The following is a 23,846-nucleotide window of genomic DNA, read 5'->3' on the forward strand; positions in this document are numbered from 1 at the left end:
TTAAACCAAATATATTAGGAATATTTTTGCAACATGAAGGAAAATATGTTAGGATATATTAATAATGTATATTATTATTCAAACTAAATTTTATCATCTTAATACTATTACATATGCCCAGTTGTTTAGTAGAGCAAAGTTCAATTAGAAAACAATCTTCAGTTTCATAGATCCTTATCTAAAAGTGAGACACTTTAATCTGATTGTTAAAGAAATTTAAAAAAACAATGGAGAAAGTAAAAGTGTATACACAAAGAAATGCACTAAAAGCATGTAACAGTAGGAACTGATCTAAAAGGGGAATTGTTTCCCAATATCTCAGTATCATATTAGAGTTTAAAGGAAAAAAGGCCACTTGCAATAAATAAACAATGCTTGCCAAAAATTTAATGTGCTCTAATAAAAAATTTTATAGGGGTACTCATAATTCTCTTTTTAAACACAGGTTGCAAGTAAAAAAAAATGTTTTTCTTCTACCTCATGAAACATTAGAATCAGTCCTTGAAAGATAATTGTATAAGAACACAGGGTTTTAGGCTCATGCACAAAATATGTGGTATTTTGCTGTAGTAATTATGATGAAATCATTGAAGCCAAAGAGAAAAGCATAAAATACCTGAGAGGCTGTTAGCAATGTGACAATACCATTCACTTCAGAGTTATTATTTCGCTCATAGACATACAAAATAAGAGTCATTTTCATAAGGACCTTATTGCAATGATAATACAACAGTAGCAGTGTGACATTTTAATCTAAAGACATTAAAGTCATAGAAAATATAAAATTTGTATCACAGTAGTAAAGGCAGGGCTTTCTACACTAAGGGCTCTTCCAAAGTTAAAAGTTATTCCCAAGTGTTATCTTAGATGCTTATTGAAATATTATCAGAGGATCACAATGGAAGAAGAATGAACTAATGAGAACGATGGCTAAAAGTGCATATCAGAGTAGCTCCTGCTGCTATAAAGCATACTATATGTCACCTACTTACCTGTATTTAGTGGATAATAGCTCATTTCTCCTAAAATAACCCAGTGAAGTAGGTGCTATTATTAGCTCCCTCTCCATAATAGAGAAAAGAAAACAGGAGTGAAGTAACTTGCTCAAGGTTATTCAGAGGCAAGCACTGAGGCCTGTATTTGATTCCAGACCTTCTGCTACACTGCCTTCCACTAGCTCTGTTAAAGCAGCAGCTGTATATACTAAAATAAAATGAAAGTCCCTGGGCAATAATCCATCTTAAAATTCATCAGTTTTCATCTTTGATGTATTAGAAGATCATAATAATGTTGATAGTACCTAACACTTGTATTGTGCTTACCACGTGTCATGCACTGTTCTAATCACTATTATAATATATAGTTATAGTTATTTCACATGAGGAAACTGTAGCATTTATCAGCTCCAAGATCTCTTCCTTGGGGAAGACCTTTCCTAAGTCCAGTACATGCACACACAGACACACATACAAATTGTCTTAATGCACAATACTGTCACAATTGCAATTTTACAATTATGATGTAATGACTTGAGTAATGTCTTTCTCCTCTACTAGACCCTTAGTGGTAGGAGGTTCAAAACTCTGACTTGCTTTGTCACTTGTCTTAGGTTGGGTTCTTTGAGGCAAAGAATTGTATGAAAATAATTTGCTGGGGAAATGATTCCAAGGAGCACCAATAGAGAATGAGAAAGTAAGACGGGGAAGGGAACAAAGCCAAAATAGGGTACATTACTGAACAGTTCACTATTGTGAGCAATTGAGGCTCTCTCTTAGGTCCTCTGAGAGACTCTGTAGAACACCCCTCAGAGTTGTTCTATCTGAGACGTGAGGAAACTATGGCGTTTCTCTACCAACTCCATCCACAAGTTGGTTGTTAATTTGAGTCATTTCCAGCCTATTATGCACACAAGCCAAGCACATTCCTTCAACCAGAAAAAGTACTCAGGCAGATTGCTGACAGATGTTTGCAGCCATCAATGTGTATAGAGTTTGTGCCAGGGAGACATAAATGTCGACTGACAGCTTTTGCTACAGCCCAGCACTTGAAACACTCATGATCCAAATTAAATGTACTCAATCCTCAGTCCACCACAGATATTTAAAATGGATAACTGTCACAATTTCTTTTGGAAAAAAAAAAGACAGTAGGAAGATTAATGGTACAAACTACAATTCTTGTTGCACTGTTGTATTTGTTGAGGCTGTAATTTACACTGATTACCTATCTCCTCCACCACCTATTTTAGGTTATAATCAAACTCAGACAGCACTTTGACTAGTCCAGGTCTACTGCCTCTGTGGCATGATGACAACCTATCTCAAAACTACGGTGTCTAAACCCCTAAATATAAAATCCTTGTCAAGGCTGTGGTTGCTGGAGTAGCCCATTTGCTATTATCACTGGGCATAAAAGCATCAAGAGACACCATAATGACTCCCATTATCTGCCAGTGGAGCATCTAATTTCTTTGCCTGATAACTTTTGGTATGTGAGGCCCTAAATAAATAGGCATAAGCCATAGCTTGGGGTTTAGTGGGCCCTTTGTTATGCCCCCTGGTTAGAAGTATCACCCTCAGTCCCTTGGGAACCAGGACCTCTAATCACTCAGAGAAGACAGGAAGCACAAATTCTATAAGTGAGTCCAGGAATGATAGGAAGAAGGACCACATCTCATGCTATAGTGCACAGCAACTCAACAACCCACTCCCAGTACGGAAGGAGCACCAGGATCATGGCTTTGGTGATCATAGTAATAGACTGCCATTGGCAGTAATAGTGGGAAAGTAGCATTAAACTAATGCTGACAGATGCCATGGAGGGAACAAACATGAAATAGGATGGTAAGTACTGGATGTAGCCAGGTTTGCCTTTTTCCTTGATTCTGAATTCATTTTCTATATAATACTTTCTGTGCAGTAACTTTATAATTTCAGATTGCTACAGAAGAGCTGTACAGATCTCAGGAGTGATCTGTGACACATTTTTTAAAAGTTAATTTAACACATTTAATATATGTTGACAGAAATGGTAGATATGGACTATGCTAGGATTAAAAACTGATAACAACAACAATAATAACAACAACATCTGGTTCTTAACTGCTTGCTAGGTGCCATTCCCGGACTATGTTTTTTATATGCATGTCTCGGGCTTCACTGGTTAGTGAAACAAATAGGGTCACATTTATAAGGAAATGCCAATTCATGATGCTAAAAGAATTCTAGATACTTTTCTAAGAGTTCTTTCCACGATGATCACCAGGAACTTTCAGTGGCCCTTCCATGAGCTGTCCAAATGTGACCTACTGTAGAATGCTAAGCCCGGTCATTTTTTTTAAGTTTATTTATTTTGGGGAGTGGGGGCAGAGAGAGAGGAAAAAAGGGAGACATGGAGAGAGAGAGAATCCCAAGCAGGCTCTGCACTGTCAGCACAGAGCCCAGTGGTGGGTTGAAATAACCAACTAATTGTGAGGCCATGACCTGAGCCAAAATCAAGAGTTAGATGCTTACCTGCTTAACCGACTGAGCCACCCAGGTGCCCCACTAAGCTCAGTCATTTAAATAGTTTTCCCCTGCATCCACTTAATGATAAGTTCCAGCTGCTGCTCCCCATTCATCTAACTGTCTTGGAGCTTCTAAGGAGGGCAGGTGAGCAATGCTTGTGGCTCTGTGCTCACTGCTGTCTTTGTCAACCTGTGTACCATTGCCTGCAGCCAAATCTGCAGCCAGAAGCTGATCCTTGCTTACTGGTGAACCCACTACACTCTTGTTCCACATCAGATATCCACATCTTCCTGGCCCCTGCCCTACAGCTTTCCCTGGAACCAAGGTGGAGCTTGTTTGGTATACATGCAGGACACCTCAGAAGGTAGAGATCCGACTGAAACCATCAGATCTCTACCTCATTCATGAGGACCTCCTCCAAAGGGCCCTGTAATAATGCTCTGCTATTTATTCATAATACCTTTGTGTCCCCCTCCCCCCTCCCCCATATATATCAATTGGACCTACATAAGCCCAAAGCTAAATTGTAGCAATCAGCAAGTTTTAAGTTCTTTCTCAGCAGTCTGAGTGGTCATATGCAAAGGATAGGATGTAACCAGGCCTCAGACATTTTCAGTACAGTAAATTAGACCGTATAGAATGCAAACATCTAATGGAGGTGGGGTGATGACACAATATCGCCTACGCACATAAAATCTCATGCAAGTCTTAGCTTCAGTTTCTGCTACACACCTCTTTTCTCATGTAATCCTCAAACAACACTCTAGGATAAGTGATATCATCTTTGTTTAGGAATAAGGAAGCCAAGACAACTTAACTTGTTTGAAACAACATACTTAGCAGTGGTAAAAGGTGGATTTGCAGTTTGGAGGGGGGAAAAGAAAGATTCCATCTGTCTTGTGTCAGTGTCACCAAAATCACTAACTAGGAAAATATTCAGAACAAGAATTGACTACGACTTTTAGCAAATTTGGGATACAGCATAGCTCCACCGTCTTCAGCACTAACCTAATGTCCTTAAAGACACTTTACTACAACTTAATGTATTCTTTTCTTAGTATACCCATAGGCATTTTGAATATACATCAATATACTCTTAAAATTCTTACTTCTCCCTTGGGCCAAAAGATGATAATCTTTTATTCATGCTGAAGACTGTACACATTTATAATGCTCATGCTAGAAGTTGTTGGGGAAAAGCCCAGATAAAAGTAAGTCATCTTTCAAATATTGAAATTAATTCCAATTTCAGCCTTTCAAGACATATGTCCAACAAAAGGCCCAAATGCTTTCATCATCTGCATCTTTAAATAGTATTTTAAGTACTACATGCCAAGCTAACAAAATCCTTGAGTTTAAGACTCTAATCTAGAGCATTTTAAATCAGTGGATCCTTGTAGTAGTATAAACAGACTACTGTTGAGGTTCAGAGGCCCATTAACTCCAACGGCCAAAGATTTCCCATGTGAAAGACAGAAAGAATATGTGATTGTTGCCTACTTCAAAGACCCACATGCAAAGACTGATAAAGCTGTCCTGATTCCCTAAAGGAAACAAAAGTGGTCCATCCTTTTTGTACTTAGAATCTTCAGGGGAGCAAACAAAATGCTCTTTGATGGGCAGTTTGTTTATTTCTTACCAAAAGGAAACTTTCATTTGCAGAATCAAAGTTAATGTATAAATACAACCCTCTAGTCCTTTTCAGTGATGAAGCTTGAAATTTGGGAGATCATTTCCCTTGGCATGTGTAGCATCTGAGCTCAAAGAAAGAGAACTGTGTTCACTTTTTAAAATCAAATTATATGCTTCAGTCTGTTCTTGAGCTGTCCTCTCGCTATCTTGCACTTGGCAAGGATAAACTCAAGATTCAGTTTCTGTTTGTGGCAAAATAGTATTTTATTTCCATAGTTTTTATTTGTGCTTTACTTTCTGCACAAACAGGCACGTGGTTTAATATTCATCTATATGCTGGCCTTACTAATTCCAATCCACTATCTCCTGCCTTGTTTCTCGTGTCCCCATCTTCCTCTGTCTCAGCCAGACTGTGAGCAAGGAGTCTTTGGCTCTATCTCATGCTCACTGATAATAATCCTGTTTGGTGCTGGGTCTGGGCCCTGAGAGCAATCCTTTCTCTTATTACAGCAGTCCCTTTATTTTCTTATTTTTCTGTACATTTTCAGCAGCATGCTACTTTCTCTTTTCAATAATTTATTGCATTCATGATTTCTGCCACTGGATTGAGATAGATCTCTTTAAGTAAAGAATGGTAGATTTCTGAAAGACTTTAAATTCTTTAAATAAATTTCTAACTGGCATGAACTGCCATTCACTTTTACTTGGTAAGCAGATGTGTCATTCTTTACAGTGACTCAAAGAAAGTGAAAGGTATTGACACAAAGCAAGCTTCTTAAATATCACTAAATTGGTGTCAAATTCAGCAACATTTAAAGTTGGCATCCGAAACGAAATTTAGTGGAAGCTACTGTTGGTACCGCACAGAACACTAGCCTTCACTCTACTCCTCTCTGAATATGAGACCTGGCATGGTTCACCGTGGGTCCCCTAGCATCAGATACAGCCAAAAATAAAGGGAAGAGTGCTAATTATAGAACTTTAAATTGTCTGCTCTTTTTGTGACTGAACTTTCTTCAGGAGGATGACTCTAGAGCCATAAAATCTTGGCACCATTGTTTCACAATGAAAAGTGTTTTTGCTTTTCTCTTATATATTGAAGTAATTCATGATCTTAAAATAGATTCAGTGAAAAGGCAACAGCTTTCTCTTATTTTTTCCCATTCATTACTACAAGGTCACAGGAAAATATTGAGACAAACCTGTATTGGTATTTTTACTAATTTGGTTTGCCTTGCGTTATATAGATGAGGACTTTCAAATATATAAATTGATTTTCCTAAATCTTTTCTTTCTTAGTAATTAACTGAGATCATCAAATGTAATCATGCAGTTCAATCTTGCCAAAGGGCTGCTTGGGCCAAAACCTACTTATTCTTTCTGGGCTTCCCTTGTTCTTTCTAATTCCAGTTTACCAAGACTAAAATGCAGGAAGATAGTGTCTTTCCCTGGAGGGTTGGCATTTAACTAGATTAGGACTCCAAGGCAAATTAAATGCTTCATGGCCTGAGAGCTTAATTCCACTCTTGTTAATTAACTAGTCAGTGGATTGATTACAGAAGTTTAGTTTTACTGGGAAAAAGAGACCTTGGTTTTTCATATTTTGTAGTATGTGCACTTTAGAAAAATAAAAACTGCTGAACCCAATCTGAATGCTAACCTCCTAAAATATCCACATTTCTGAATAATGAACGTCAAGGTTAAGACTGATGATACAGGAGTGTCTGGCTGGCTCAGTCAGTTAAGCAACCAACTCTTGGTTTCAGCTCAAGTCATGATCTCATGTTTGTGAGATTGAGCCCCACACTGGACTCTGTGCTGACAGTACAGAGCCTGCATGAGATTCTCTCTCTCTGCCCCTCCACATTCTTTCTCTCTCTCAAAATAAATAAATAAACTTAAAAAAAAAAAGGTCGATGGGGTGCCTGGGTGGCTCAGTCAGTTAAGCATCTGACTTCAGCTCAGGTCATGATCTGGTGGTTTCTGAGTTTGAGCCCCGCATCAGGCTCTGTGCTGACAGCTCAGAGCCTGGAGCCTGCTTCCGATTCTGTGTCTCCTCCTCTCTCTGCCCCTCCCATGCTCATACTCCATCTCTCTCTTTCTCTCAATAATAAATAAACATTTTTAAAAAATTTTTAAAAAAACTGATCCATGTTGGTGTGTTAAGTACGTTGTATGATTTGAGGAACAACACAAGTTCTCTCACTGGTCTGCAAATCCTCTTCCCCAAACCTTTATGATGCCACCTAGTATAGTTTGATTTACATTATGACCTCTACATGTCTGACACCTTGAACTGCAGCACAAATATGTTGTTTCCTGAAAAGTAACTTGAAGTACCATGAGAATACATTACCTCTTACCTTAATGAACTACTTGTCAGTGAATTCCCTTAGTGGATGGTAGTGAATGAAAGGGAGGACATCAATACCCAAGCCCTATATTGTGGTAAACCACAAGTTTACTCTCAATATTATATATGGGGTGCTAATCTGTTGGATGTTAAAGAAGAATGATAGAAGGTGAATGATGTCTAAAAAATTGAGGAAGGCAGTTTATGAGTGGTTATGAGACTGGGCTCCCAAAGGAGCTAAAATATATATACATATTGGGACTAACTACCATATTTAACCTTTTTCCCTAAAGAACCTTTCTTTTTCATCCATTCAACAAATATTTGTTGTGTGCTAACTATGTGTCAGAAAGTACTCTAGGTACTGGAGATTCAGCAGTGACATGATATGATCTCCATGTTAGAAGTGTCACTCTGGTTTCCATGAGGAAATAAGACATCAGGGAAACAAAGTCAAAAGCAGAGGAGTGAGTTAGGAACCTATTACAGCAATCCAGGAAAGAAATGATAATGGCCTGAAGGATGACAGTAGTTGCACAGCTAGAAGCGTAGAACTCAGGATACAATCTGAAGGTAGAGCCAACAGGGTTTGCTGATGGATTGGAAGAGGTGTAGGAGGGGCCTGAGCAAATAGAGGAAGAGGAATGACATTAACAAAAATGAAAAGACAAAGAGAGTTTTTGGAAAGAATCAAGAGCTCTGTTTTTGAGAGGAATATGTGTTATGGAGTGGACAGTTAAACATATGAGTCAGAAATTCAGATAGGAATGGTTGATAAGTGGATGGTATTCAAAGTTGGGTGTCTACATGTGATCAACTATGGAATGAATTTAGAAATAAGAAAAGTTCTAAGTCATGGGGGCACTCCAAAAATTAGAATTGGTGAAGAGAACAGGAGCTGGAAAAGAAGATTGAAAAAGACTGGTGAGATAGGATGAGAACCACAAGAGTTGAGTGTCCTGCAAGCTGAGTAAACAAAGGATTTCAAGGAGGGAGTGGTCAACTGTGTGGTTTTGTGTTTGTTTTGTTTTGTTTTGTTTTGTTTTTCAGAGAGAGCAAGCATGTGCAAAAGATGGGCAGAAGGAGAAAGAGAGCTTCAAGAGGTTCCAAATCCAGCAAGGTGCCCAACATGTGACTTGATCTCACAAACCATGAGATTATGACCTGAGCCAAAATTAAGAGTCAGACACTTAACCAACTGAGCCACCCAGGTGCCCCTCAACTGTGCTGAATGAAACAGAAAGTAGAGCAAATGAGAAATTAGACTTGATTTGGTTATATGAAGTCATAAGAGAGGCTGATGGACGACAGCAGCTTCATGCCACCTTCGAAAGCCTATGTGATGGTTTTCTCAGAGAGTGAGACATGAACTAGTGACAGCAGGAAATATAAGGTTACCAAGAAATTTTCAGTAAAAGAAAACAGAGATCTGAGGCAGAAGCTGGAAAGGGAAGTTTGGCCAAGTGAAGTGTTTGTTGTTTGTTGATATGCATTGAAAAGAGGTTGGGATTCTTTAGGTGGAGAAAAGGAACAATGGGCTGGAAGTAGAGGAACAAGAATTACTATCCTGCTTCTAGTTAGGGCCAGTGTAGGAGCAAAGAGGCACCACGGGAAGTCTGTGTGCAGAAACAGTGTCCTCAGGGAACTGACAGGTTGGGGTTGGGAGGGATGGATCTGTGAGTCATAAGATGATGGGCAGACTTATAGAACAAAGACAATAGAAGTCTGAGTCTCTTCTGTTGAGTGTGGTCCACAAGAGTGTAGAAAATGTTGATATTATATGACATTATATTCCTTACTTTCTCACACTTAGGCTCCCTTTAATGTTTACTTTATTATATTTTATAGTTTAAATACTCTTGGGTAAAAATAGTAGACACAGAAATATGATATACAGTGTGATACAGCAAGAGCCCCAGATGGCACTAAGAATTTAGAATATATTTGTATTTAGATTGGGAGAAGGAAAGAGTCTGAAGGAGACTGAGTTCCTCACAAGGCATGGATGTGTAGCGTTCTAAGAGGTAGAGGCTGAAGGATACTAGGAAGCTACCATTAAGGCAGAAAGAACATCACACATACTTTTTTTTTCTCTTAGCCATCTACCTTTTCTAAGAATAGGGGGGTTAGGCAAAGGGTTGGAAAGCAGACACTTAATAATCAAGAGAAACCAGAATATAAGAACATAAATTTTAATATTCCCAATGATTTTGACTCATTTTCTTTTACTGCCAATAATTACCCATTTGAATTTTCCATGTTTATTCTATCTTTTAAAACTTTACTATTAAAATATGAAAAAGGAATTACATTTGGACCTGAGACCTTACTGAATTCCTTGTAACAATTTATTTCATATTTCTTTTGCTTTTCAACTCATCTTTTCTACTTATTTCAATTTCTCACTTCAAATAGAGTGAGTAGAGTCTTATAAAGCTGTATCACTGGTTTGGATAAAGAAGTATAGTACGTATATGGACAAAGATTTTTAAAAACAGATTACTCACAAGTAGAGCAGAACTCACAAGTAGCACCTAGAAAAAAAAAATCAATGCTACCTTTTCTATTTGGAAACGTCTCAAGAGTTTACGTATGCTTCATTTCTCTGAGTTTTATTATGTATAATTTGATGAAAACTTGACTGTCCCTGGGGTGCATGAATATCTCTATAGTCACTTACTATACACATCACTTAAAATTCTCAGATTACATTTTACTTCTGATGTTCCAGTATAATATAACTATTTTTTCTTCCAGTTACTAAGGTGTTCACTGAAATGACATCAAAAATTAATGTGTTTTCTCTTAAAGCAAAGGTTAATGTCGAATGTTAACAAATTGTCTTTTTACTCAGACACGCAACTTGTTCCCAGTAGCATTGTAATGCTACTGGGAAACAGCCACACATCAGTACCTCAGGCTCATCTCCTTCCCTGTGTCACCAAATGGAGTTGCAACTTGCATATTTTAGATGAATGACCACTTGCTGCTGAGCCAGATTGAAGCATTTTCTGGTTGAGATAAATATAGAAACCACCTCATGTTTAAAAATTCTGAACAATGTCAGAGCAAGAAGGAAGGTGAGGCCAGATATTAATTTTTCTATTTCTCCAAAATCTTAGGGAACTGAGAGCAACAACAAATCCTGCAAAGAGGAAACTGGCACATCAACTCCAACTGCTTAAAGAAAGGAACACCAACTCAGGCTAATGTCTTTGAAAAGTTTAGCCAAAAATATCGGTATGACTCAACAGGCTCCTAACCTCACCTCCCCACTCAGAGATAAAAATTATAAACAAAGGAAGAAGACAAATATACCACACTCTAAGAAACTCACTTAAAACACACCTCCAACCAATCTGTAGAAAGTCGGATGGAAGGGTAAAAAGCCCAAACGAATAACCAACTCCACACTCAAGAATTTGTCTTGTAGTCATCTACAATGGAATTTATTAAGTATTCCCTTAATAAGGCAAATATTTATCAGGGGCTGTCATAGTGACCATATGAAGTGGGGGAAAATTCAAGGTAAAGGGCAATTAATTAACAAAGCAAAAGAAAATGTAAGTATGAGAAAACCTTAACAGAAGTTAAATTCTGGTGGGTAAACAGAGGATTATGAGGAATAGGACACTGATATACAAAGATCTCCAGGTCAGGTGTATCTCTGCTCCATCCCACTCCCCAGTGACTCCAGGAATAGAACAAATAACTATCACTTAGCTTTCTCCTATCTGAATTTTAGGGGAACAAAACAGAGTTTAAGGAGAAAAGATAGACAGATGAGAGGTATAGACTTGGTCCTGACATTCTGTTGAAGCTAAGGTTCAGGGCTGCATTTTGCCTTAGGAAAAGGTAGGAAGCTTGAACCTTTCTACCAGAGAAAATGCATATGAGCCCAAAATTGGCATAGACAATTATAGGGAGCGGGACACACATTGTTTTTATATCAAAGCTGAAGGAATATCTTAATAAGACTATTTGTGTTACAAATGAGTAAGAGAAAAAAATGGCAAAGCCTCAATTTTAAAAATGTCAGCACACAACAAAAGAAAAAATAGAATTAAAGAAACATATGATTTAAAGGATGAATATAGAGCCTCATATGCAAGCAATCATAACCAAAGAAATAGAACTTTCCCTACAAGTGCTTTCTACAATAGAAGAATATAAAAAACAACAGTAATTCAATGAGAGACTTCAAAGATGGGATGAAGAAACAAAAGAATTAGTAAGACTATAGAACTGAGAAAACCAATTAAAGACCAAAATAATACCCACAGAGAAATAAATGCATTGCAAGTAGCAATAAGCACACTAAAGCCAACTGAATCCTTAAGAGTACAGAGAATTTATTTAAGAATATGGGGAAAATGCAAGTCAGCCCTAAGAATGGTGGTATAGAAAGAATGGATCCCTCACAAGAAAGAAGCAGTCTTCTTTCTACATAAGAATGTACAGGGCGCCTGGGTGGCTCAGTCAGGCATCCGACTTCAGCTCAGGTCATGATCTCACGGTTCGTGGGTTTGAGCCCCTGCATCGGGTTCTGTGCTGACAGTTCAGAGCCTGGAGCCGGCTTCGGATTCTGTGTCTCCATTTCTCTCTGCTCTCACCCCCAACCCCGCCTTCTCAGATGAATAAACATTTAAAAAAATTAGAAAGGATGTTAGGAAGGCAAAACATTAGACAACCACTAAGATAAATACAGAGGGTAACTGCATAATGATACAAGTTTAAATTCGCTAAGAGGATATACCAATTTAAAAGAGAGTAACTCCAAAGTATACAAGAGTGAACTATGAGAAAATATGACAAATTCATGATCATAGTGAAAGTTTTCAAAGTGCTTCTCTCGGTTATCAGATACAACATACTAAAGTATACTATGTACAACATACTATAGTATAGTATAGTATAATATAGTATAGCAGTATAACATAATATAGTACAAAAAATTCAAAAATATGCTATCAACCATATTCTCCAATCACAAAGCAATTAATCGGTATCAAAAAAGTAAATGAAAATTCCCATATACTTGGAGAATTTTAAAAATTACTTCTAAATATATCATGGGTGAAAAAATGTTCATAGATATTTAAAAATAGTTTGGGATAAACAGTGATGGAAACATTATATATCAAAACATATTTGATTTTAAAAAGCGGTATTAAAAAGACCTTATTGGGGCACCTGGGTGGCTCAGTCGGTTAAGTGCCTGACTTCAGATCAGGTCATGATCTCGCAGTCCATGAGTTTGAGCCCCACATCGGGCTCTGTGCTGACAGCTCAGAGCCTGGAGCCTGCTTCAGATTCTGTGTTTCCCTCTATCTCTGCCCACCTCCCCAGCTCATACCTCTGTGTGTGTGTGTAAAAAAAAAAAAAAAAAAAAAAAAAAGACTTTATCAAAAGGGTTAAGTTAGAAATAACAAAGGCCAGAAATTCATGAATAGTGATCTAACTAAAGAATGCCTAGAGATGAAGGATGTTACAAACAATAAACATAGATTTATGACCAGTTACAAATATTAACAAAAGCCTCATAAAAAATTACAGAAATGAGGACTATGAGTAGGCAACTTTTACTTTCTTCCTAAAGAAAGAAAAGAAAGATTTTATTTTTCCTGTATACCTTTCTCCTACTAATTTATGTAGGAATTTATATAGGATAAAGTCTTTGCTGGTAATATCATAATTCAGTCTATAGCTTACAAAATACCAAGATGTGATTGTAACTGCCCCAGAGTAGAAATAAACATTACCCAGAAAGATATGCAGAAACACATGAGATTTGGGGCTTCCCCTTTGAAGAGAAAAAAGTGAGTTTTCATTTGAGCAGAGGATTGTTGAATTACATTAAGCACATTGTTCTTGCTTTTATGTCATTCTTGTTCTTGTTTGAAAGTTTGGATGTGGGAAAAGTTTGAGTGGATGTTGAGTGGCAGAAAGTGTACTTAGTTGACTCATTCAACACCCATTCCAACTCACTTCCATTTTGACTTCCTAGTTCTCTAAACTGTAAAGCCAAAGATTATATTTCTTAGACTCCCATCCATCTGGCTTCAAGTAAGTAATCTGTGCTCTGTATCTATATAAGACTGGGGCTTAGTATTAGCAACAAAAAAGGCAGCAACACGTGGAGGAGGAAGTTGGTTCTACTTTAGTGGGGGTGATGTTAATTTTATGTGTCAACTTGGCTAGCCTATGATGTTCAGTGTTTGGCAGTCTAGATGTTGTTGTGAAGATATTTTTTAGATGTGATTAATATTTATAATCAATAGACTTTCAATGAAATGGATTACTATCCATAATGTGGCTAAGCTTCATCCAATCAGTTGAAGGTCTTAACAGCAAAGACCAAGGTTTCTCATGAAAGAAGCAATTCACCATTGAGACTTCAACATAGAGACCCACCTGCTGGCCTGCCCTGCAGATATCAGATAGTACTATAACATTAAATCTTACATGAATTCCTAGACTGCTGATCTGACTTATAGATTTCAGAATTGCCTGCTTCCACAATCCCACAATTACATGAGCCAATTCCATAAGTAGATTGAGAGAGACAGAGACAGAGACAGAGAGGCAAGTCACAGCAGATAGGGTGTTTTGCCTAGAACAGTCCAAGATGTGCATGAGTGAGTATTTTTATCCTTACATTTCAGCCACACTTACACTCTCCAGATTCCTTTGCATAATCATATATTCTTTGTGGAGCGCCCATCACCTCACATCTCTCCATGTCAGCTGAAGGACTCCATCTCACACTCAACTATAACTTTTTCTAGAATAATTCCTTGAAACCATAGCATTTAAACATTCTCTTCTACGTGTGCACAGAGTACTTTTTTCATGTTTTTATTATGGGATGTATCTTATTATTACAATTATTATTTTACATACCTACCATTCTTCTCTTGCACTACACACTAGAATATAAGCTTGTAAAAGACAGAGAATTTATGCTGTCCATTTGTGTGTGTGTTTTCTAAGCCTAAAGCCTTACTTGGAATATAATAGTTTCCTGATGCTTTGTTGAATTAATGAGTGATTTAATTTATGTAGCAGCATCAATTTTCATGCATCCCAATTTCTCTTAGTCTGGGCGTTCTTACTGACTCCATGGCAACAAAGTGCTTAAGTAACCTCAGGCTATTATTCACTCCCAGTAACACTCACCAGCAGAAAGGGTCACACATAAAAGCTTTCAGAGAAAACACAGAGGTAAATAGTTTACTAAATCCGTGTTGCTTATGTTAATCAAATGCTCACAAAAATACATAAAGGAATAGTATTACTTAAAAACACTCAAGCATTGGACTCCCATCAGCTTTCCTCTGCTTAGTTGCCAAGATCAAAGTCTTTGGAATCAAGTGAACTTGAACTCAAAACACACCTCCACCATATACTAAGCTGCAGAAATCTTGGAGAACTTACCTAACCTCCCTGAGTTTCACTTTCCTCATCTAGAAAACACACTTATACATACTTACCTCAAAAAAAACATCACTAGAGTTAGGTGTGTAAAGATAATTAATTACCACAATATCTGGCACAAAATAAGCACTAAATAATTGTTAACTGTTTAAGTTATTATAGTATTTAAATCAAAGAAGAATTATTAGAGATTAATGCCTGTGAAGAGAGATTTTTAGAGCCCACTGATACATCTTTAAAGCACATACGTATATTATTTTATAGTGGAAACTACACCCATATCTTAATTATGTGTAAAAATAAAATAGTGTAATGGGTAACACAAGGTCAAAGGGTAATGCCTTTATCATATGCTGGCTTCATACTTACTAATTATTTCTTCTCTGAGGACTAGTTCATTAATTTTTATAATATTCTTGATTGGTTGATTAATAATCTTATGCTCCATCTTTACTATTAAATCCATTCTACAATATTTCATAATCACTTGCTAAAAAATAGGCATAAAAAGACAATGGTTATGGGGTGCCTGGATGGCTCAGTTGGTAGAGCGGCCATCTCTTGATTTTGGTTCAGGTCATGATCTCACAGTTCCAGAGAGCAAGCATCACATCTGGCTCCACGCTGACAGCATGGAACTTGCTTGGGATTCTCTTTATCCCTCTCTCTCTGTATCTCCCTCTTTCTCTCTCCCTCTCTCTTTATCTCTCTCTCTCTAAAATAAATAAATAAAATTAAAAAGAAGACTATGGTTATTTTTTTAACTGTTGCTTCTAATTATTTCTTCTGTTTGAAATTTAAATGTTCTTGCTATTCACATTCATAGCTCAAACACATGATAAAAATATGTGTGTGCCTGGAGTTATTACCAAATATCGATAACACCATTTGATTGGAATACATTGCATAAAACTTCAGATGATATCTATATTTCATTTCTACTGGTCATATTTTTTAAATTTAAATCCAAGTTATTTAACATAAAGTATAATAATGATTTCAGAAATACAATTTAGTGATTCATCACTTACGTATAACACCCAGTGCTCATCCCAACAAGTGCCCTCCTTAAAGCCCATTGGCTGTTTAGCCCATCCACCCACCCAACACCCTGCCAGCAACCCTCAGTTTGTTCTCTGTATTTAAGAGTTTCTTTTGGCTCATCTCCCTCTTTGTTTTTATATTATTTTTGCTTCCCTTCCACTATTGTCATCTGTTTTGCTTCTTAAATTCCATATATGAGTGAAATCAGATGATACTTGTCTTTCTCTGACTTATTTTGCTTAGCATAATACACTCTAGTTTCATCCACATTGTTGCAAATGGCAAGATTCCATTCTTTTTGGTTGCCGAGTAATATTCCATTGTATATATATATATATATATATATATATATATATACCACATCTTCTTTATCCATTCATCAGTTGATGGACATTTGGGCTCTTTCCATACTTTGGCTATTGTCAATAGTGCTGGTATAAACACTGGGGTGAATGTGCCCCTTCAAATCACCACTGCTGTATCTTTGGGATAAATACCTAGTAGTGCAATTGCAGTAGTGCAATTCCACCAGCAGTGCAAAAGGGTTCTTCTTTCTCCACATCCTCACCAACATCTGTTGCTGTCTGAGTTGTTAATTTTAGCCATTTTGACAGGTGTGAGGTGGTATCTCATTGTGGTTTTGATTTGTATTTCTCTGATGATGAATGATGTTGAGCATCTTTCCATGTGTCTGTTAGCCATCTGGATGTCTTTGGAAAAGTGTCTATTCATATCGTTTGCCCATTTCCTCACTGGATTGTCTCATGGGTGTTGAGTTTGATAAGTTTCTTATAGATTTTTGAATACTAACCCTTTATCTCATATGTCATTTGCTAATATCTTCTCCATAAGTTGCCTTTTAGTTTTGCTGATTGTTTCTTTTGCTGTGTAGAAGCTTTTTATTTTGATGAGGTCCCAATAGTTCACTTTTACTTTTGTTTCCCTTGCCTCCAGAGACACGTCAAGTAAAAAGTTGCTGTGGTCAAGGTCAAAGAGGTTGTTGCCTGTTTTCACCTCTAGGATTTTGGTGGCTTTCTGTCTTACATTTAGGTCTTTCATCCATTTTGAGTTTATTTGTATGTGTGTGTGGTGTAAGAAAGTGGTCCAGGTTCATTCTTCTGCATGTCACTTTCCAGGTTTTCTCAACACCATTTGCTGAAGAGAATGTCTTTTTTCCACTGGATAATCTTTCCTGCTTTGTCAAAGATTAGTTGACCATACATTTATTGGTCCATTTCTGGTTTTTCTATTCTCTTCCATGGATCTGTGTCTGTTTTTGTGCCAGTAACATATTGTCTTGATGATTATAGCTTTGTAATACATCTTAAAGCCCAGAATTGTGCTGCCTCTAGCTTTGGTTTTCGTTTTCAACATTACCTTGGTTATTTGGCATCTTTTCTGGTTCTATACAAATTTTGGAATTGGAGGTCCAAAGATAAAGCAGGCAACCAGTAAGAAGGCCATTTTATTTAGTACTCTCTCCTAGGCAGTAGGTCATGGTAGCTGCTACTAAGGCGGTGGTGGGAGTAGAAGGAGAAAATATTTAAGAAATGTTTAGTAGGCATTTAAGAGATGATAGAGTGGATGTGGGGTAAGAACGCAGAAAGTTCAAGGTGAACTCCCAAGTTGTTGGCCTAAGAGCTGAGTGGAAGACTTTCTTTATAAGATAGAAGAACTGGAAGAGGATCATTTGGGGAGTTAAACCATTAGCTTTTGGTGTTCAGATTGAGACATAAAAAAGAGAGGTCAAGTGGGCCACATGGACATATAAATCTTCATCTCGAAGGAAAGGAATATGTGAGCCATGATTACTTGGAAAAAAGATGCAAAGTTATATATTTGATGTTTTTACATGTATTTTGTAACAAGGCATTTATGACAAGAGCATTCATTCATATATCTTATGTCAAATTAATTCAATTATTTTCCAGCCAATTTCATTGATGACCCTTTGGAGATGCATTTGGTTCAGGTCCCATGTCTCTCTCCCCTCAGTCACCTTCACTGCCTTAAGAATAAACTCTCCCCTTAGTGTCCATGTTAACTTTAACTTATAAATAGCTCTAACCCTCTTTGTTTTAAAAAGTTGGCTGAAGAATGAAGGGGTACTAATATGACATGAAATAATTTCTCTAAATTAGAGATTAGTTATTCAAATTATGGTTAAAGAAGACTTTCAGGTTTAGATGCCAATTATCAAACATTATGTTTCTCTCTCTTCAGGAATGTTGGGGTAACTTACAGCCTAACTCATGGTTATCACCCAATATAACGTATTATTATCCAGATATAATTTACATCATTTAAAAAAATTTTTATGTTTATTTATTTTTGAGAGAGAGAGAGAGAGAGAGAGAGAGAGAGAGAGAGCGCATGAGCAGGGCAGGGGCAGAGTGAGAGGGAGACATAGATTCTGAAGCAGGCTCCAGGGTCTGAGCTGTCAGCACAGAGCCCAACGCAGGGCTCAAACCCACAAACCGCAAGATCACGACCTGAGCCGAAGTCGGACGCTTAACCAACTGAGCCACCCAGGAGCCCCTAATTTACATCATTTTTAAATGATCGGGCTGTATGACATTCTCTGTTACCAGTATTCCTTTGAATATCCATTTTTGCAGGCTTCCAATTGCTTTTCATATATATGTGTATGTGTATATATATATTATATATATATTTGAATGTGTGTATGTGTATATATGTTATGTATATACATATGTGAATATGTATACATTACATAACATATATACATATATAATGTATACACATATGTAACATATATATACATGTATACTTATATAATGTATACAAACATCACATTGATAGGATTATGCATTTGTTATTATAATTAGTTGAAATTAACTTTTAAGATTACTAATTTGGAAATACTATCTCCCATTTATATTTAAGTTTTAAACTTCAACCTAACATTTCCTCTATTATTCAAAAGAAGCAAAGTTTGGGTAGAAAAAAATATGGAAAATTTTCTCTTAGACTCCTTTAGAGGGGAAAAGGAAAGGCAATTCAGAGAGATCTATAAAATATCATTGAATAATTTTGGTTTGTCTGGAGTTTTCACTAACCATAAGAGCCTCAGAGGAAAGGCAGTTTTAGACCTTTGGGTTATCATGAGAAAAATTGTTTTTTTTAAAATCCTAAGTATCATCCATAAAATAGGATGATCTTGCCACAAAGCTCTAGGGTAAAGAGCGATTAAACACACACCATGTTCTCTATTAATCATACATTTTCTTAGGTCTCATCTTGTCCTAATTTTATCACCATAAAGCATTCTTTACACACTTGTAGGCTGACAACCCCTGAGATATTCTATGAATTCAAATAAACACCAAGAATTGTCTAAAAAGAGGGAAAGCTTCCTTTAAAGGCTACTACCTAAACATGTCACTTTAAGGAAATTGCAGGCATTTCCAGTACCCCTTATAAGATGCTATAGGCAGCAAGAGATACCCTGCCTCCCCAGCCCTCCCCCTTCACCTTCTATTGAGTTCTCACAACTACCAATATTTATTAATTCATTTACTATTTAATTCATTCATTGATATTCCCAGCTAATGTTTTCTTTGTACACATGATGAGATAGCCACACACGAGATTCTGGTACTAAAATAGTGAAAAAGACATGATCCCTCAAGCATCAACTAGAAAGAGAGACAATGAACCAACAATTATAAATACTGTGCATAACACCATCTGAGAGGTATGCACACGCTTCAGCTGGAGCAGAAAGTGGTCCTCTCCCCATGGGGAGCACGGCATGGCTGAGTACTGAAGGATGAGTTTACTGTGCACCAATTTTAAGCAAGGGGATAAAATGAGGAGATTTTCATTTACAATAGATCAGTCTGTCAGCAGTGTGGAAAATGACGAGAGCAGAAAAAGACGGGAGGGAGCTTCGCCAGGAGATAAACAATCCCGTGAAATCACAACTAGCATAACAAGAAAGGAAATACTAATTTTAGCTGGAAACATCTTAACAGAACAGGCTGTTTAATATGTTAATCTAGTCAACTGAAGAAGCAGAATCTGTATCTTAATGTCTTGGTAGATGCTGGCATTCATCTCTCCTTATGAAGTACTACATTGTGGGCACTCATGGCAGGGACATAGGAGAAAAAAGGAAAACAGGCAAACTCAAGTGACAAGGCATTCGTGCCTCACATCTTTTCAACTTCAAGGCCATCTCCTGGATGAATGAGCTTACTCAGCTTGGCAAATGCTCAGCCAGGCAGGCAACACAGAGAGCTCATCAGACTCACACTTAGAAGCTGCCACCCAAATCCAAAACACCTGTGGCATTGCAACAAACGTGAATTCCAAATCAGTCCTTTGTAAAAGAGAAAGTAGCTGTTTGGGATAAATACCTATGTGATTCACATACTGCAGAAAATGAGCCTTTTTGTTTGTTTATTTTTTGTTTTTTGTTTTCGTTTTGGTTTTTTGGTGGTTTTTTTTTTTTTTTTTTTTTGCCAGCTCAAGAAATACTGCTATATTCAAACAGCTGTGGGCTACAATAGGGAAATATCAAGGCTTTCAAAGCAGCAAATTTCTACATTCACATCGCAGTAACAGTCCCATAATGGGTGCTAAATAGGACAGAATGATCTATAAAGTTTTCACATGCATATTTCCTTCCTCTTTATTTGTTTTTAGCTCCAAATATGCTGAGTTATTTGGTGGTGGTGGTGGTGGTGGTGATCTGTGTGGGAATGTGTACCACTGTTTGTTGTACTATGAGAATCAGTTAGGTATTTCAGGAAGACTGAGGGAAATGGAAGGAAAACCAGTTTGGAGAGTTGTATGAACCTTGATTGAACCCTACTGCAGCATTTCATCTTTCCGGGAACGAGGCAGACGTCAGTAGATTCCATTTCCTCACGTGTAATTGAGAATAATCCACATTTTAGGGTTGATATCAGGATTAAATGCAACAATAAATATAAAAGCATACAATAGGAACTCAATAAATGCTGCTTTTCTTTCTGCTACAGACTTTAAATGACAGAAACAATCTACTATTATGTTCAGAATTGCAATTTTCAGATTTCATGTCTTTTTTTAGCCTCTTACATCTCGTACTTAGATAGCTAAACATTTGCACTGACTGACTTAGCTCCTTCCACACCCCCTCATCTGCACCCTATGACACAAACCTACCCACACCTCTGAATAACTGGTGTTCCCATGGCACATCTCACACTCTGACTGTTCTTCTGCCCTCACCGTTCCATGTGACTGGAAAGCCCCTCCATCAATCTTCACCCAGTAAATCTTACTCATTCTTTGAGGAACTCAAATTTCACCTTTTCAAAAAATTAGATCTCCCACACATCAGGTAGAATTCATCCTGCTAGCTCTGTGCTCCCACAACACTTAGTCTAAACCACTGGTACTGTACTTAAAACTCATGAAGTTCCAGGGGTGCCAGCGTGGCTCACTCTGTTGTGCACCTGACTCTTGACTTCGGCTCAGGTCATGATCTCATGGTTCGTGAGTTGGAGCCCCACATCTGGCATCTGGCTCTGTGCTAACAGCGCAGAGCCTGCTTGGGATTCTGTCTCCCTATCTCTCTGCCCCTCCCCTGCTTGCTCTCTCTCTCTCTCTCTCAAAATAAATAAAAATAAACTTAAAAAAAATCATGAAGTTCTGGATGTTTCTTTCTCTATTGCTAGATAGTGAGATGTCAGAGGTGAGGCATCCTGTCTTGTTATATAGCACCAAATCTAGAACATGTCACTTAAATGACTGTCAAATTGCTTTAAAAAAAAAGTCATTTAAAAAAAAAGTTCATGCATGGGGTGTCTGGCTGGCTCAGTTGATAGAGCGTGCAACTCTTGATTTTAGGGTTGTGAGTTCGAGCCTCATGTTGGATGTAGAGATTACTTAAAAATAAAATCATTTAGAAAATAAAAATGTTACATGCTTAGATGAAACGCCATCATGTCACACACTACATTTACTGCTCCTTTTCATAGCTTGGCTTTTCGATTACGGAGAATATTAACAATATACTTTTTTATTTACATAATATTTAATTTTCCTTAAGAAATATTAGAACATAAGTAGTTAAACTTAGATGTATTCTATTAACCATATACTTATTAGTGCTATATAGCATTCTGTCCTTTAGAGATTTTCTATAATAATGTTTGGCTGGATCAGTTATTAAAATATGATAGTATGCACCTATAAACAATATTTTCATTATAGCTGTGGGTTTTTCCCCCCACTTTCCAAAAGCTTTACTTCAATTTCTGCAGTACTGTAGGGGATATGATTTCTTTTACAATTACTTATTAATTAGGCAATCATTAATTATAACAGTTGTCAGAATTATTATAAATTTTAGCTGAGTAATACATATTTATTATTAAAAATAAAATAGAGACAGGCAAAATGAAAAGGTATCCATAATTCCAGATTCTAGATAACAAGTCTAAATATTTTGTTATATATCTTTTTAGATACTTTCAATGGAAAAGTAACATAAATATAAATTTTCAAAAATGGGATTATGATGCACATGCCATTCTATAACCAGCTTTTTTCACTTAAGAATATACCATGAATATATACATTACATGTACAACATACATTGTAGGGATTTACAAACATGTAGTTAGCCAATCCCCTGTTGTTGAAATTTTAGGTTCTTTTCTATTTTTTTCTATCATAAAAATAGTGCTGCAATGAATTTCATTGTACATATATCTAAGCAGTATTTATTATAATTTATTTGAGCTATACCAGCATTTCATTTCCATTGTAATTTTCATAATGACCCTGATTTTTAATATATGAACTGCTATTAATTATAAGAAGCTTGAGCCCCAGGGGTGCCTGGGTGGCTCAGTTGGTTAAGCGTCTGACTTCAGCTCAGGTCATGATCTCACTGCTCATGAGTTTGAGCCCCACATCAGGCTGTGTGCTGACAGCTCGGAGCCTGGAGCCTGCTTCATGTTCTATGTCTCCCTCTCTCTCTGCCCCTCCCCCACTCATGCTGTCTCTCTCTGTCTCCCAAAAATAAATAAACATTTAAAAAATTAAAAAAAAAAAAAAAAGAAGCTTGAGCCCTGGAAATAGCATCACAGGTAAGATTTTTTAAAAATGTTAAGCATTCATATATAGCTCTTAGACCCCTCCCCCCTTTACTTATAATTAAAAACCATGGTTAGTTATGAATGCTATAATTAACTTCGACAATGCATTTTTAAAACATATAGTTTCAATTGGCTCTTTAGTGTCATATGGGTTATAAAAACTATTCACACAATGGTAACCTAGAGGTTCATTAATTTTTATCATTTAAAATGCACAGGGCTCACTCAGAATGTTTTATGTAATCTTTTTCTGTTTCCATTGACTAATCTTTAATGTTTGTATTATAAATACAAAGTATTAGTAGTTTTAAAATATCTGTATTATTAAAGTTCCTGTCGGGAATATAATCTTGGAATTGTGAATCTGAAATTGGTTAGGTTCTGACTTCTATTCCTTCAATCATTCTTACATGTGAGTCTTAACAATGGAAGATTCCTTGGAAACACAATTGTGTTAAAACTGACTTTATTCCCAGACATGAAACTACTAGTTAATGACTAAGCTCATTTTAATACTTTCAAGATGTAATAATGATTTATCTCTAATGCTGCTCCAAGAACCGAGAAATACCTGTGAGGGAAGTATAGCATCTTAAATCAACAAACAAAATATGGCAGAAAGGAAGTACAAAAGTGGGAAACCTGTCACTTTCACTTATGGAAGGGAAGGAAACAGTTCTCAGAGAAAAGATAAAATTGTAGACAAAAATCACAATGATTTTAAAAGTCCAAATCATTGCTAATTGTTTCTTCAAA

General features: G+C 36.8%; 1 long non-coding RNA gene across 3 annotated transcripts in view; it reads right to left on the minus strand.

Moving 5' to 3' along the window:
* The window catches only part of LOC128313936 (uncharacterized), a 133,812-nt gene that overhangs the window by 91,936 nt on the left and 18,030 nt on the right, over nucleotides 1-23,846 (minus strand). The window contains exon 1 of one of the 3 annotated variants that reach the window (XR_008295077.1): nucleotides 3,513-3,890. The exons of the other annotated variants lie outside the window; for them this stretch is intronic. This is a non-coding gene — a long non-coding RNA (uncharacterized LOC128313936). Of the gene's footprint in view, nucleotides 1-3,512; nucleotides 3,891-23,846 lie in introns of those variants that run through there. 3 annotated transcript variants of the gene reach the window in all.

This window comes from Acinonyx jubatus, chromosome C1 (genome assembly GCF_027475565.1).
Source record: "Acinonyx jubatus isolate Ajub_Pintada_27869175 chromosome C1, VMU_Ajub_asm_v1.0, whole genome shotgun sequence".
NCBI lineage: Eukaryota > Metazoa > Chordata > Mammalia > Carnivora > Felidae > Acinonyx > Acinonyx jubatus.